Here is a 12,548-nt window from a genome sequence, read left to right as displayed (position 1 = left end):
CCTCAACATACGATGGTAATCCGTTCCAAACGGACCATTATTTGTTGAAACCATCGTATGTTGAGGGATCCGTGCAATGTAAAGTATAGGACAGTGGTCTACAACCTGCGGACATCCAGATGTTGCAAAACTACAACACCCAGCATGCCCGGACAGCCGTTGGCTGTCCGGGCATGCTGGGTGTTGTAGTTTTGCAACATCCGGAGATCCGCAGGTTGTAGACCACTGTTAGAGGAAGTTGTACTCACCTGTCCCCGCCGCTCCGGACTGTCACCGCTCGTTATCGCTGCCCGGGATGTCGCCGTCCATCGCTGTCGCCGCGTTCCCGAGGTGTCCCCGATGTTCCGGTAAGGCCTCTGCTTCCCCGGCATCCGTGCTCTCTGTCGCTGCCATCACGTAGCTACGCACATAGCGCTTATTGGATGACGGGACGGCGTGCGCAGCGACGGGATGACGACGATGGAGAGCGCCGACGATGCAGGGGATCCCAAAGAGGACGCGCCGGAGCCCCGAGGACAGGTAAGTGATCGTCAGCGGACCACACAGGGCACCGTAAACGGCTATCCGGTGGTAGCTGAAGCAGTCTGCACTGCCGGATAGCCATTTATGCAATGGCCGCAACATACAAAAGCATCGTATGTTGATGCTGCCTTCAACATGCGATGGCCTCTGAGAGGCCATCGCATGTTGAAATTATCGTATGTCGAGGCCATTGTAGGTCGGGGGGTCACTGTACGTGGCAAAAGTTGCCCACCTATAAGGGCAACAGACATGCAACCTTTGGTTCCGATAGGACAATATCTCTTCACTACATGCTTCATGTTTTACATAGAAAATGTGCCTTAAAATGTGTGTGAAAAAAATTAAACATTCTTATGCAGCACCTCAACTAGTGTTGATCAAGTGACCCAGTGACCACCACGTGGAGGTGGCTGCATATCGGCCTCCTCCCAAATCTTACCTAACCAACCGTACAGCTTGTGCAAGTATTGAAATGCATAGTCTTATATTCAGTACCAAAGAATAACATGTATGCTGTTTTATGCAGTTTTGTTTGCAATAAAATGTGTCTCACTGTAGGGCTTAGAGTTGGATATTTCATATAGTTAAATGCAATTTTTCTATATGAATGAAGTCTTTGGCTCCCTGTCTACACTTCTGCCTTCTAGACATCCACTCTGCCAATGCGCCCTTTGAAGGGTTGTCCTGCAACAATTGTTTTATCCCAGGGTGGCTTCATAATATAAAAAAAGAATTCAAAGCCACATGTTTTGGCCTTTTGCTTTTTCCGTCCTGATGGTATTACAGGCGCTTCCCACTATCCTTTTTGACATAGCCAAACATTGGCTAAGGTGGGTCACCTTAACCAGATTGGAACAATGAAAGAAAATTCCTAGGTACTTAACCTTTAGAATGTGTAGAACAGGGGGTACACGCCATCATCTTATGCTGTGATATCAATGGTGCAGCACCATGTAACCTCGAAGATACTTTGTAAATCTGTTAAGGCCATATTTACTTAATTTGTCCTTAAAGGGGTACTCCTCTGCTAGACATATTATTCCCTACCCAAAGGATAGGGGATAAGATGTCTGATCACGGGGGTCCCACTGCTGGGCCCCTGTGCAATGTTTCGCAGCACCCAGCGTTTTAAATAAACACCAGGTTCCAGTGGGAGTGGTCATGATGTCACACCACACCCCCTCCATTCATGTCAATGGAAGAGGGCTTGTTGGCCAACACGCCCCCTCCCATAGACATAAATGAAGGAGGCATAGGGTGATGTCACAAGGGCGCGTTACTGTGACGTCACGATCACAGCTTCTGGCTCTGAGCATTCTGAACAAAATGTTTAGAACGCTGGAGCATCAGAGTACCCCTTTAAAGAATAAATTCCTATACCTGTTTATCACTTTGAACATACCCTGATTATTCATTGTTCCTCTATTTTAATGCCTAGTCTTCCTTTACCACTATGGAGTTAATTAGGAGGGGATAAGTTATTTGGTAACTAACATTAGACTTTAGTTACTTCTTATTAAACATGGCTTTTAGTGATCCAATAATTCATTTGACTTAAGAACAAAAATAACATCCTGAGAGATTTAAAGCCTACCGGTCATTTAAAAATAAAAATTTAAACCTGCTGGCTTTGTTATATTAAAGTAGTTAAAGGTGATTTTTTGGGCTCTCACTAGCCCCTGAGAGCCCCCACCATAGTGCACAGCTATTTCTCATTCTGTGAATTCCCACAGTATTCACACAGAGACCTCCAGCTGTTCCAGCTGATCAGAAGGCAGTATAGGGGATGTCAGAACCACTATAAAAGCCTATGCATAAAGCTTCTGTAGCCATTTTAGAGAAAGCATGTGTTAGGTGAAGATCTCTGTGAGGGATAGTGAACAATGTACCTTACTGTCCCTGGTCCAGCAGGTGGTTAAAAATGAAACATGGATGTTTTTCTCAGTACATTTTCATACAGTATATATATATATATATATATATATATATATATATAGTGTATCTATCCTGTTGATTAAACTAGAATGAAAAGTAATAGGTAAAAGGGTCAAATGACAGAAGTTTCCAGATATACAGTATACAAATATTATATTATTATTCGTTTTTGGGGCCATTTTTGTGCTGTAAAACAACCTAAAAGTAATGTAATTATTTCTGCTGTAAAACTAAGTGCCAGGCACTTTTTTCAGCCAAATACATGTAAATATTGGCACATAATTATATACATACATATTTTGCATAAATGTCTCAAAATGTCTTTACGCTTTTTGGGCTGTAGCTGTTGGTCCAAGCCTCAAAATACATCCTAAGGCTGGGTTCACACTGTGGAATATCTGGGCAGAATTTCTGCCGAGAATCAAGTCGGTGGCACTAGGACCATGCGGACTGCATTGCGGTCCCCATAGATGTCAATGCATTTCTGAGCAGATCTCCCAAAATCCACCCGGAAATGCAGTTCGTTTGGTCTTAGCACCGCCGGTCTTAGAAATTCTGCCCCGAGATTCCGTAGTGTGAACCTAGCCTAAGGGTCGATTCACACGGCAGAATTTCCACTTGTGGAATTCCCCCTCAAATTAAAGCCCATAGACTTCTATGGGATTCCGCACTCCCATTCACACTTCTAAATTTCCACTTGCAGAATTCCGCAAGCGGGAACTCAGACGTGTGAATGGGAGTGCGGAATCCCATAGAAGTCTATGGGCTTTAATTTGAGGTAGAATTCTGCAAATGAAATTCCCCAAGCCAAAATTCTGCCATGTGAATAGACCCTAACAAGTGGCTGTAAAAAACTGCAAAAGAAAAAAACTGCAAAAAAGCAATTATGTTTGAAAAAACATCTGAAAGTCTATAGAGCTAGAAAACACAGCTCAAAAAAGTTGTGTACCCCTAGCCTAACTTCTAAAAACTCATCTGCCATCTGCATACAAAACATACTCAATACAAGCCAGCAGCAAATAGTAGGTATGATAAACCTGTCACCTACATTGTTTGGAAATGTGACACATAAATGACATAATGTATTTGGTTTCATACAATGGATGTTACTTCAAGCAATTTATTTTGTTCTGCTCCCGTGTGCGCGCTAGTCATAAATATTTATGAGGCCTCTCTTATATTTAGCTATCTGGTTATGTGCAGTTAAATAGCAGGGAGGAAACATGTTGAACTGGAGGCCTGGGCCAATTTTATCAGGGTAATGTATTATTTAAGAAATGACCAAAAAAAGCAGTGTACACAGTGCTCATGTCTTACTGTGGCTCGGCTTGTAAGTTTTAATGCAACTTTTAAGGCACTAAATGGCTAAACATTTATTGTAATTGTATTGTAGCTGCAGATGCTTTTATTATGTTTTTTTTTTGTTATGGAAATCTCACTGTAGGGTTACTGTTCATGTATTGACCAAGTAGGTTTGTTCTTGCTGCCTTTGTGTGAATGTTCAGAAAATCTGGTCCATAGCAAAAGTGCCCGCAGCTATTTTATTTCCAGAAGAGGAAAAGAGAAATGAGCAGTTATCGAACCACCAAAATAACTACTACCAGATGGAAATGTACGATTTCAACAGTTTGTTTTTGGCTTCCTGAATATACTAGTGCTAGGATGTAGGTATCTTGACTGATACAGGAATCTATCCAGGGGTCAAGTCCTGGGAAAAAGAAAGAGTAGGAACTCATCTAAGATTTCCACTCAATGGCTGGTCCTGCAGAACTCCTGCTAATGGGAACAGTGTTCCTGCTGTGGAAAAAGTGCAGGAACTCCATTCCCAGGTGTTCTTGAAGGACTTGAGCCCTGAGTCTATCCATCACTGACAGGATAAGACTCGGTTCACACCGTGTTTTTGATGTCTATCACACAGGTATCCGTTGCCATCCCGTTCTCGGCATATAACAGTGAATGGCAGTCATTTGAAAAGCCTAAACAGAGGCACAAAGAGACAGACCACTTTCCACTGGTATATAGAGGGCAAAATAAGTATTGAACAAGTCAACAATTTTCTCACTAAATACGGTTTCTTTGAGACAACAGTACTAAAGATGAGTGAATTGAACCTGATGAATCCGAATTCGTTACAAATTTCATGAAAAATTACATTCACAACGAATGCGAATATCGCCGCGATTCTGTCACGCAAATCGTTTGATTAAAATCCATTTAGTGCGGCCCAGGCTCCAGGGCATCTAAAATGGCAGATCCACATGTGAGGACATGGGGCAAGGAATCCTGGGAAGGCGGGAACAAGGGTAGGGAGGATGACCCTGAATCACATGCAGGATGCAGCCTATTAGCAGCCAGCCACCCCTGTGATGTCACAGTCCTATATAATTGGCAGCCATATTCCGGCAAGTCACTTCATCCTTTCACTGAAAAGAGATAGGACAGACAGCACTGTGTGTTTCACAGACAAGCTTTTTCCAGAAGCGTTTCACCTCCTAGTCACGTCAGCGTTCTGGTGGACAGAGAGCAGTGCATTTTTCACAGAAAATTGTTTTTACTGCAGTGATTAACCTCCCAATCACTTTCTACAGCATTGTATTACAGAGAAGGGCAGAGAGCTGTGTGTTGCCTCATACCTTTGAACAAGCAGGCTCAGCTGGAGAAACGTTAGGAGAGGAGAGGAGGTCTCTTTATGCTTCCACCACCTCCAGGATGTGTCATTAAGCCACTATGTGGTCTACTCAAGCTGCTGGGCCGGGACATTACCTAAAAAATTTTATCGTAGCAATAGCTACCATAAATCTTGATTTTACATTTGAAAATTCATCTTTTAATCTTAAGGTTTGTGAAGCCCTATTGTCTCCTCATGCTGCCAACAGCTCCAGGCTGTGTCATTCAACCACTATATGGTCTACTGATGCTGCTGGGCCTGGTACATTACCTAAAAATGTTTATGATAGCTGTCACGATTCGGCTCACAGGTTGTGGATCCACTGTGTCAGCGAGGGATTGGCGTGGACCGTGCTGGTGGACCGGTTCTAAGAGGCTACTGGTGTTCACCAGAGCCCGCCGCAAAGCGGGATGGTCTTGCTGCGGCAGTAGCAACCAGGTCGTATCCACTAGCAACGGCTCAACCTCGCTGACTGCTGAGAAGGCGTGGGACAGAAGGACTAGGCAGAGGCAAGGTCAGACGTAGCAGAAGGTCGGGGCAGGCGGCAAGGTTCGTAGTCAAGATGGATAGCAGGAGTTCAGGTAACACAGGCTTGGACAACACTAAACGCTTTCACTGGCACAAGGCAACAAGATCCGGCAAGGGAGTGCAGGGGCAGTGAGCAGATATAGCCTGGGAGCAGATGGAAGCCAATTAAGCTAATTGGGCCAGGCACCAATCATTGGTGCACTGGCCCTTTAAGTCTCAGAGAGCTGGCGCGCGCGCGCCCTAGAGAGCGGAGCCGCACGCGCCAGCACATGACAGCAGGGGACCGGGACGGGTAAGTGACTTGGGATGCGATTCGCGAGCGGGCGCGTCCCGCTGTGCGAATCGCATCCCCGACGGCCATGTCAGTGCAGCGCTCCCGGTCAGCGGGACTGACCGGGGCGCTGCAGGGAGAGAGACGCCGTGAGCGCTCCGGGGAGGAGCGGGGACCCGGAGCGCTCGGCGTAACAATAGCACTAGCTACAGTGGGGATCAAAAGTTTGGGCACCCCAGGTAAAAATTTGTATTAATGTGCATAAAGAAGCCAAGGAAAGATCGAAAAATCTCCAAAAGGCATGAAATTACAGATTAGACATTCTTATAATATATCAACAAAAGTTAGATTTTCATCATTTACACTTTCAAAATAACAGAAAACAAAAACACCCTGCAGAGTTAATATCTTGTACTGCCCCCTTTTGGCAAGTATCACAGCTTGTAAACGCTTTTTCTAGCCAGCCAAGAGTCTTTCAATTCTTGTTTGAGGTATCTTTGCCCATTCTTCCTTACAAAAGTCTTCCAGTTCTTTGAGATTTCTGGCCTGTCTGTCACGCACTGCTCTTTTAATGTCTATCCATAGATTTTCAATTATGTTGAGGTCAGGAGATTGTGAAGGCCATGGCAAAACCTTCAGTTTACGCCTCTTGATGTAATCCCCCGTGGATTTTGCGGTGTGTTTAGGATCATTATTCATTTGTAGAAGCCATTCTCTCTTTAACTTCAGATTTTTCACAGATGGCATCAAATTAGCATCCAAAATTTGCTGAAATTTTATTGAATCCATTTTTCCTTCTACTCGTGAGATGTTTACTGGGCCACTGGCTGCAATACAACCCCAAAGCATGATTGATCCACCCCCATGCTTAACAGTTGGACAGAGGTACTTTTCATTAAATTCTGTTCCCCTTCTTCTCCAAACGTACCTTTGCTCATTCCGGCCAAAAAGTTCAATCTTAACCTCATCTCTCCACAGAACTTGTTTCCAAAATGCATCAGGCTTGTCTACATGTTCATTTGCAAAGTTCAAACGCTGATTTTTGTGGTGAGGACATAAAAGAGGTTTTCTTCTGATGACTCTTCCATGAAGACCATATTTGTACAAGTATCTCTTTATAGTGGAATAGTGTACCACAACTCCTGTGTCTGCCAGATCTTTCTGGAGGGATTGTGCCGTCAAATGTGGGTTTTGAATAGTTTATCTCACAATCCTGTGAGCTGTTCTGTCTGATATTTTTCTTGGTCTTCCAGATATTGCTTTAACTTCCACTGTTCCTGATGACTGCCATTTCTTAACTACATTCCAAACAGAGGATACTGACATCTGAAAACGTGTTGCTATCTTCTTATAGCATTCTCCAGCTTTGTGAGCATCAACTATTTTCAGTTTCAGATTTCTAGACAACTGCTTAGAAAAACCCATGGTGCTGATTGTTGGGGCAAGGTCAGATGAGTTTGAGCATTTAAAACCTTTGAGATTGACATCACCTGGTCTTCCCAGATGATGATTGAGAACAATACATGACACTGGCAGGTCTCAGTTTTGCAAAGGGGGCAGTGCATGCTATAAATTCTGCAGGGTGCCCAAACTTTTGCAAACGCCATTTTTTTGTTTTCTTTTATTTTGAAAGTGTAAATGATGGAAATAAAATCTAACTTTTGTTGACATATAATAAGAATGTCTAATCTGTAGTTTGCTGCCTTTTGGAGATTTTCCATCTTTCCTTGGCTTCTTTATGCACATTAATACAAATTTTTACCTGGGGTGCCCAAACTTTTGATCCCCACTGTAGGTGGTTGAACCGAACAGTTCTATGCATTGCGGTTTTGAATTGTGATAATAACAGCATGGGGACTCCTAGAATGTGGTTGGGGTATAATGTGTTAAAAATTTTGTGTTAAAAAATTATAAATAATTATATTGTGAAAATTGCCTTTATACTAGATGTCTGTGGCTGTCGTATTCGACACTGATCGTTAGGGATGCAGGATATAAAAAAAATAATAATGATAACTGTAATGCATAATTATCTGGTTGGGTTATTTGGATTATTTTTTAGCTAATAGATTAATTGGCTGTATATTGATATGCGAAATGGATGGTACTGTGTGTGGGCAATATTGGTAGAAAGGTGAATAATGATATCGAGTAGATGATGATATCATACTATGGAATTCTGATGGGTATTTCCTAGTTTATTTCTACCGGATTAATTCGGTGGCCTCACTCAGCCCTCTTGGGTCAAAGTGCAGAGTCGGAAAATCCAATAATTTCTCGCTTTACAGGTTCTTTGAATCCATTTGTGCATTCTTCATCTATCTAATCTATTGGATAGATTTGTATTGGATTTTTAAGTCCTGCATGTTTTTCTGGCAGTGGCGAGGGACACTATGTAGGCGGTATCCCCCTTTTTTATATTTGCCCTGCGGTTGTTCAGTCTTGAGTAGTGTGGTCGACATATTGTTGGCCACAGATACACTCCACCACATATATCACATATTTTGAACGGCAGTCGATTTGATGTTTAATGGTAAAGGTTTCTCCTGAGGTGTTGCTAGTATGGGTTTTGATGCCGGCTTTGATGGTGTTACAGCAAATATATTGTTTACTGTTGCACTTGTATACCCGTTTTCTTTTCTCTGTCCCATTGCTTCCTTCTTTTTCTTTTTCTTACCTGTTTTAATTTGCTCGGTGACAGTACAGTGGTCCCTCAACATACGATGGTAATCCGTTCCAAATGGACCATCGTTTGTTGAAACCATCGTATGTTGAGGGATCCGTGCAATGTAAAGTATAGGACAGTGGTCTACAGCCTTTGGCAGTCCGGCCATGCTGGGTGTTGTAGTTTTACAACATCTGGAGGTCCACTGGTTGAAGACCACTGGTATTGGAGGTTATACTCACGTGTCCCCGCCGCTCCAGACCGTCACCGCTGCCCTGGATGTCGCCTTCCATCGCTGTCGCCGCGTCCCCGGGGTGTCTCCGACGCTCCGGCAAGGCCTCTGCTTCCCCGGTATCCTCGCTCTCCGTCGCTGCCATCACATCTCTACGCACGCCGCTCCTATTGGATGACGGGACGCCGTGCGCAGCGACGTGATGATGATGATGGAGAGCGCCGATGATGCAGGGGATCCCGAAGAGGACGCACCGGAGCCCCGAGGACAGGTAAGTGATCATCAGTGGACCACACGGGGCACCGTAAATGGCTATCCGGTGGCAGCTGAAGCAGTCTGTGCTGCCGGATAGCCATTTATGCGATGGCCCCGACATACAAAAGCATCGTATGCTGATGCTGCCTTCAACATGCGATGGCTTCTGAGAGGCCATCGTATGTTGAAATGATCGTAGGTCGGGGCCATCGTAGGTCCGGGGGGGGGGGGGGGGGTCACTGTATTGATTCTTTTCTTTCTCTATACTATACACAATTTATTACTGCTCTTACTGCTATTTGGTTGTAAAAAAAAATAGCCAAATTGAACAACGGTCTCAAGCAACCTGTGACCACTGTATCATAAGCTGTCCTCTGTACCACTGTTATAACACAGCAGCTTCGTCACTCTCCTGATTGTTTTGGAAAAGCTGGGTCTTGTGAAAACTTTACTGGTCCCTGCGCCACATTTGTCAGTTGTGACATTGCAAGAATATTTAGTACCGGATCCAACTTGAAATTTGGCTTCTGTTATCAGGGTTGTAGCCAGTTCTTCAATACAATTGGATTAAAGTGCTTATGTGCCTTATCCTCGCCAAGAAAAGCTTTTTGTAAAGGTGAAAGCACTGTAGTAGCCTATGCCGCAATTCATAGACCAGTGCTTTTTGTTATGTGCATTAATCTAAAAAAACTAAGCAAAAAACAAGCTCTGCAGTACTCTAAAAGAGGAGTAACGCTTTGTTCTCACAAAGCGGTCTTGATGCAGTGATATTTGATGCTTTACCTAACAGCCTAAGCCACGGTGATAAATCTGGCGCATTTGAAGTCTGCTGGTCTAAGTTTGCACTGTGCCTGTTGTTTTTGTCCATAATTGGTAAAAAAAAAAAAAGTCTACAGCATAAAAAAATGTAACATATTTTCGCCAATAATCAACATAAATAGGCACTAAAAATAAAATATGTTATCACTTTTTTCTGCTGTGTGTACCCAGCCTTAGGGTCCGTTCACTGGGAGATTTCCATGGCGGGTTTTATGCAGTGGATTTTCCGTAGCATCTTAAACTTGCAGAGGGAAATATGCAGTAAATTCCTTCCATGTGAAAATGTCCTAATTCTACGTTTCCACTCCACTTTTATTTTTATTTTTTTGGAAAACTGCCACTGCAGTTTTTGAGCCAAAGTCAGAAGTTCATTTAAAAAGAATGAGAAATATAAAGGAATGACTTATACTTATCCTTCCTACTTAGACTCACTTCTAGATTTGGCTCAAAAACTTAAGTGGCAGTTTTACAAAAAAACGGTTGAGTGGAAACCCAGCCTTAAAGGGGTACTACACTGGAAAACATTTTTTTTTTAATCAACTGCTGCCAGAAAGTTAAACAGATTTGATAATAACTTCTATTAAAAAAATCTTCATCCTTCCAGTACTTATTAGCTGCTGTATGCTCCACAGGAAGTTCTTTTCTTTTTGAATTTCTTTTCTGTCTTACCACAGTGCTCTCTGCTGACACCTCTGTCCATTTTAGGAACTGTCCTAAAGTAGGAGCAAATATCAATAGCAAAGCTATCCTGCTCTAGACAGTTCCTGACACGGACAGAGGTGTCAGCAGAGAGCTCTGTTGTCAGACAGTAAAGAAATTAAAAAAGAAAATAACTTCCTCTGTAGTATACAGCAGCTGATAAGTACTGGAAGGATTAATATTTTTTTTTAAATAAAAGTAATTTACAAATCGGTTTAACTTTCTGGCATCAGTTGATTTAAAAAAAAGGACAGCTCACATTCATCCAGCGTCTCAAGTTTGATGCTGGGCGGTGAACTGGGCCTCAGGGGTGCCGGACAGGGAAACACATCCTGCTGCGTTTCCCTGTCCGGCATGCACAATAATACGCACCGGATCCTAAACAACTGCTTCACTTTCGTCATCAGTTGTAGGATCAGTTGTAGCAAGTTGTCAGTATTTTGATCAGTAGTTTTAGCCAAAACCAGGAGTGGAACGTAGTGTGGGTGAACGGGTGAATGTTTTCCTTTAAGAACTTTAAACACAACTTTAAACTCTAAGGAAGAAAATAAATGTACAGCCATAATGTAGCAAACAGAAATGCTGTGGTTGATGTTTGCTTGTTTTCCTCTACACAAAAATAAAAGATACTGTAATGTTTGTTACCTCAGTTTTTGTCAGTGTCTATTATGATGTTTTTATATTCGAGGTTAATGAATGAGACTAAGAACTGAATCTAATCCTCCTTTGTCGGCAGTTTTTAATCTGTTTAGATTGCTGCAGAGCAACAACACCGCTGCTGTTTATTTCATTTCTGCTCATAGCATCTTGCAGTGTCAGTCCATGAGTAACTCTTCCCACTCTGCACATGCATTTATAGCAGTGCACTGTGTAAAATATCCCCCAGCACAGTGCCACCCTCTACAGTGTGTAGGGTAACCCTCTCCTTGCTTTCATGTTGTTTCTTTCATGTCTGCTCACAAAAACCTAATACATCAGTAACCTCTTTTCCCTTCATATGCCATCTATAATATTGTGTAAATCATCAGCACAGCACACTGCACACCTGTTCCATACAATTTTACCAGGACTATGTCATGGCACATGAGGAAAAAGCCAGTAAAAAAATAACTGGCCACTAGGGTTGCTCCTGCCTCCTGGGACACATACCAGTCCTGCAGTGTCCAGTGGTCATCGACATGTCATGGACACCATGAGTGATTGATAGGGCTGCCGGCGAGTCCAGGGCCCTCTGTGAGGGGGAGGAGGGGGAGGAGTCATCAAGTAAATAAAGGTCATTCTGAAAGAAATGTAGGTCATAGACACATAACAATTATATGTACACGATCAGGATGAGGTATTGAGCAACTTGGGGGGGGGGGGGGGATCTGACAGGTATGCTTTAAGGCCATTGCTGTCCCAGGCAAGGTGCAAATACAACACTAAAATCACCTTGTCAGCAGTCTGAAGGGTTAATCATTAAAACCATGCAGGGCTATAAAAAGAATTAATTTGAAATCATAATTATTCTTTAAGCCTTTTGCTACTTTGTAAGTATATCATATCTGGAAAGACATTGTAAAGGTGATTATGCAGAATTTTTACGTATCATATTAAAATACAAGACCTATTTTGAATATGTCCTATTCAAGATAATAGATTCCACGAACTTACTAAGAGGAGTCTCTGCACTGTCATTCTTTAGAATACGACTTCAATGGTTCTAGCATCAGCGATTGTGAATGACCCAAGTGCTATTGAGCTACTACACAACACAGGCATCCCCTTTCATATTACTGGTTACTGGTTCACAACATCCCCTCCCCCCATCCCCTGAATAAAGCTGGTCAGTCAATCATTACATGCACGCACAGATAATCTGAGTGTACCAGAACTGAAGCAAAGTGTCTACCCAGTACGGTCCATTAAAGAGGGTCCCCATTCGACGACATTCATATTCCTTTATAAGGCATTT

The 12,548-nt window shown here is 42.9% G+C and overlaps 1 protein-coding gene across 2 annotated transcripts in view; it reads left to right on the top strand.

Moving 5' to 3' along the window:
* The window catches only part of CACNA1I (calcium voltage-gated channel subunit alpha1 I), a 721,300-nt gene that overhangs the window by 41,763 nt on the left and 666,989 nt on the right, over positions 1 to 12,548 (top strand). The window lies entirely within an intron of this gene.

The sequence above is a fragment of the Hyla sarda genome, chromosome 6 (assembly GCF_029499605.1).
Source record: "Hyla sarda isolate aHylSar1 chromosome 6, aHylSar1.hap1, whole genome shotgun sequence".
Taxonomy (NCBI): Eukaryota; Metazoa; Chordata; class Amphibia; order Anura; family Hylidae; genus Hyla; species Hyla sarda.
This window is presented reverse-complemented; position numbering and strand designations above follow the sequence as displayed.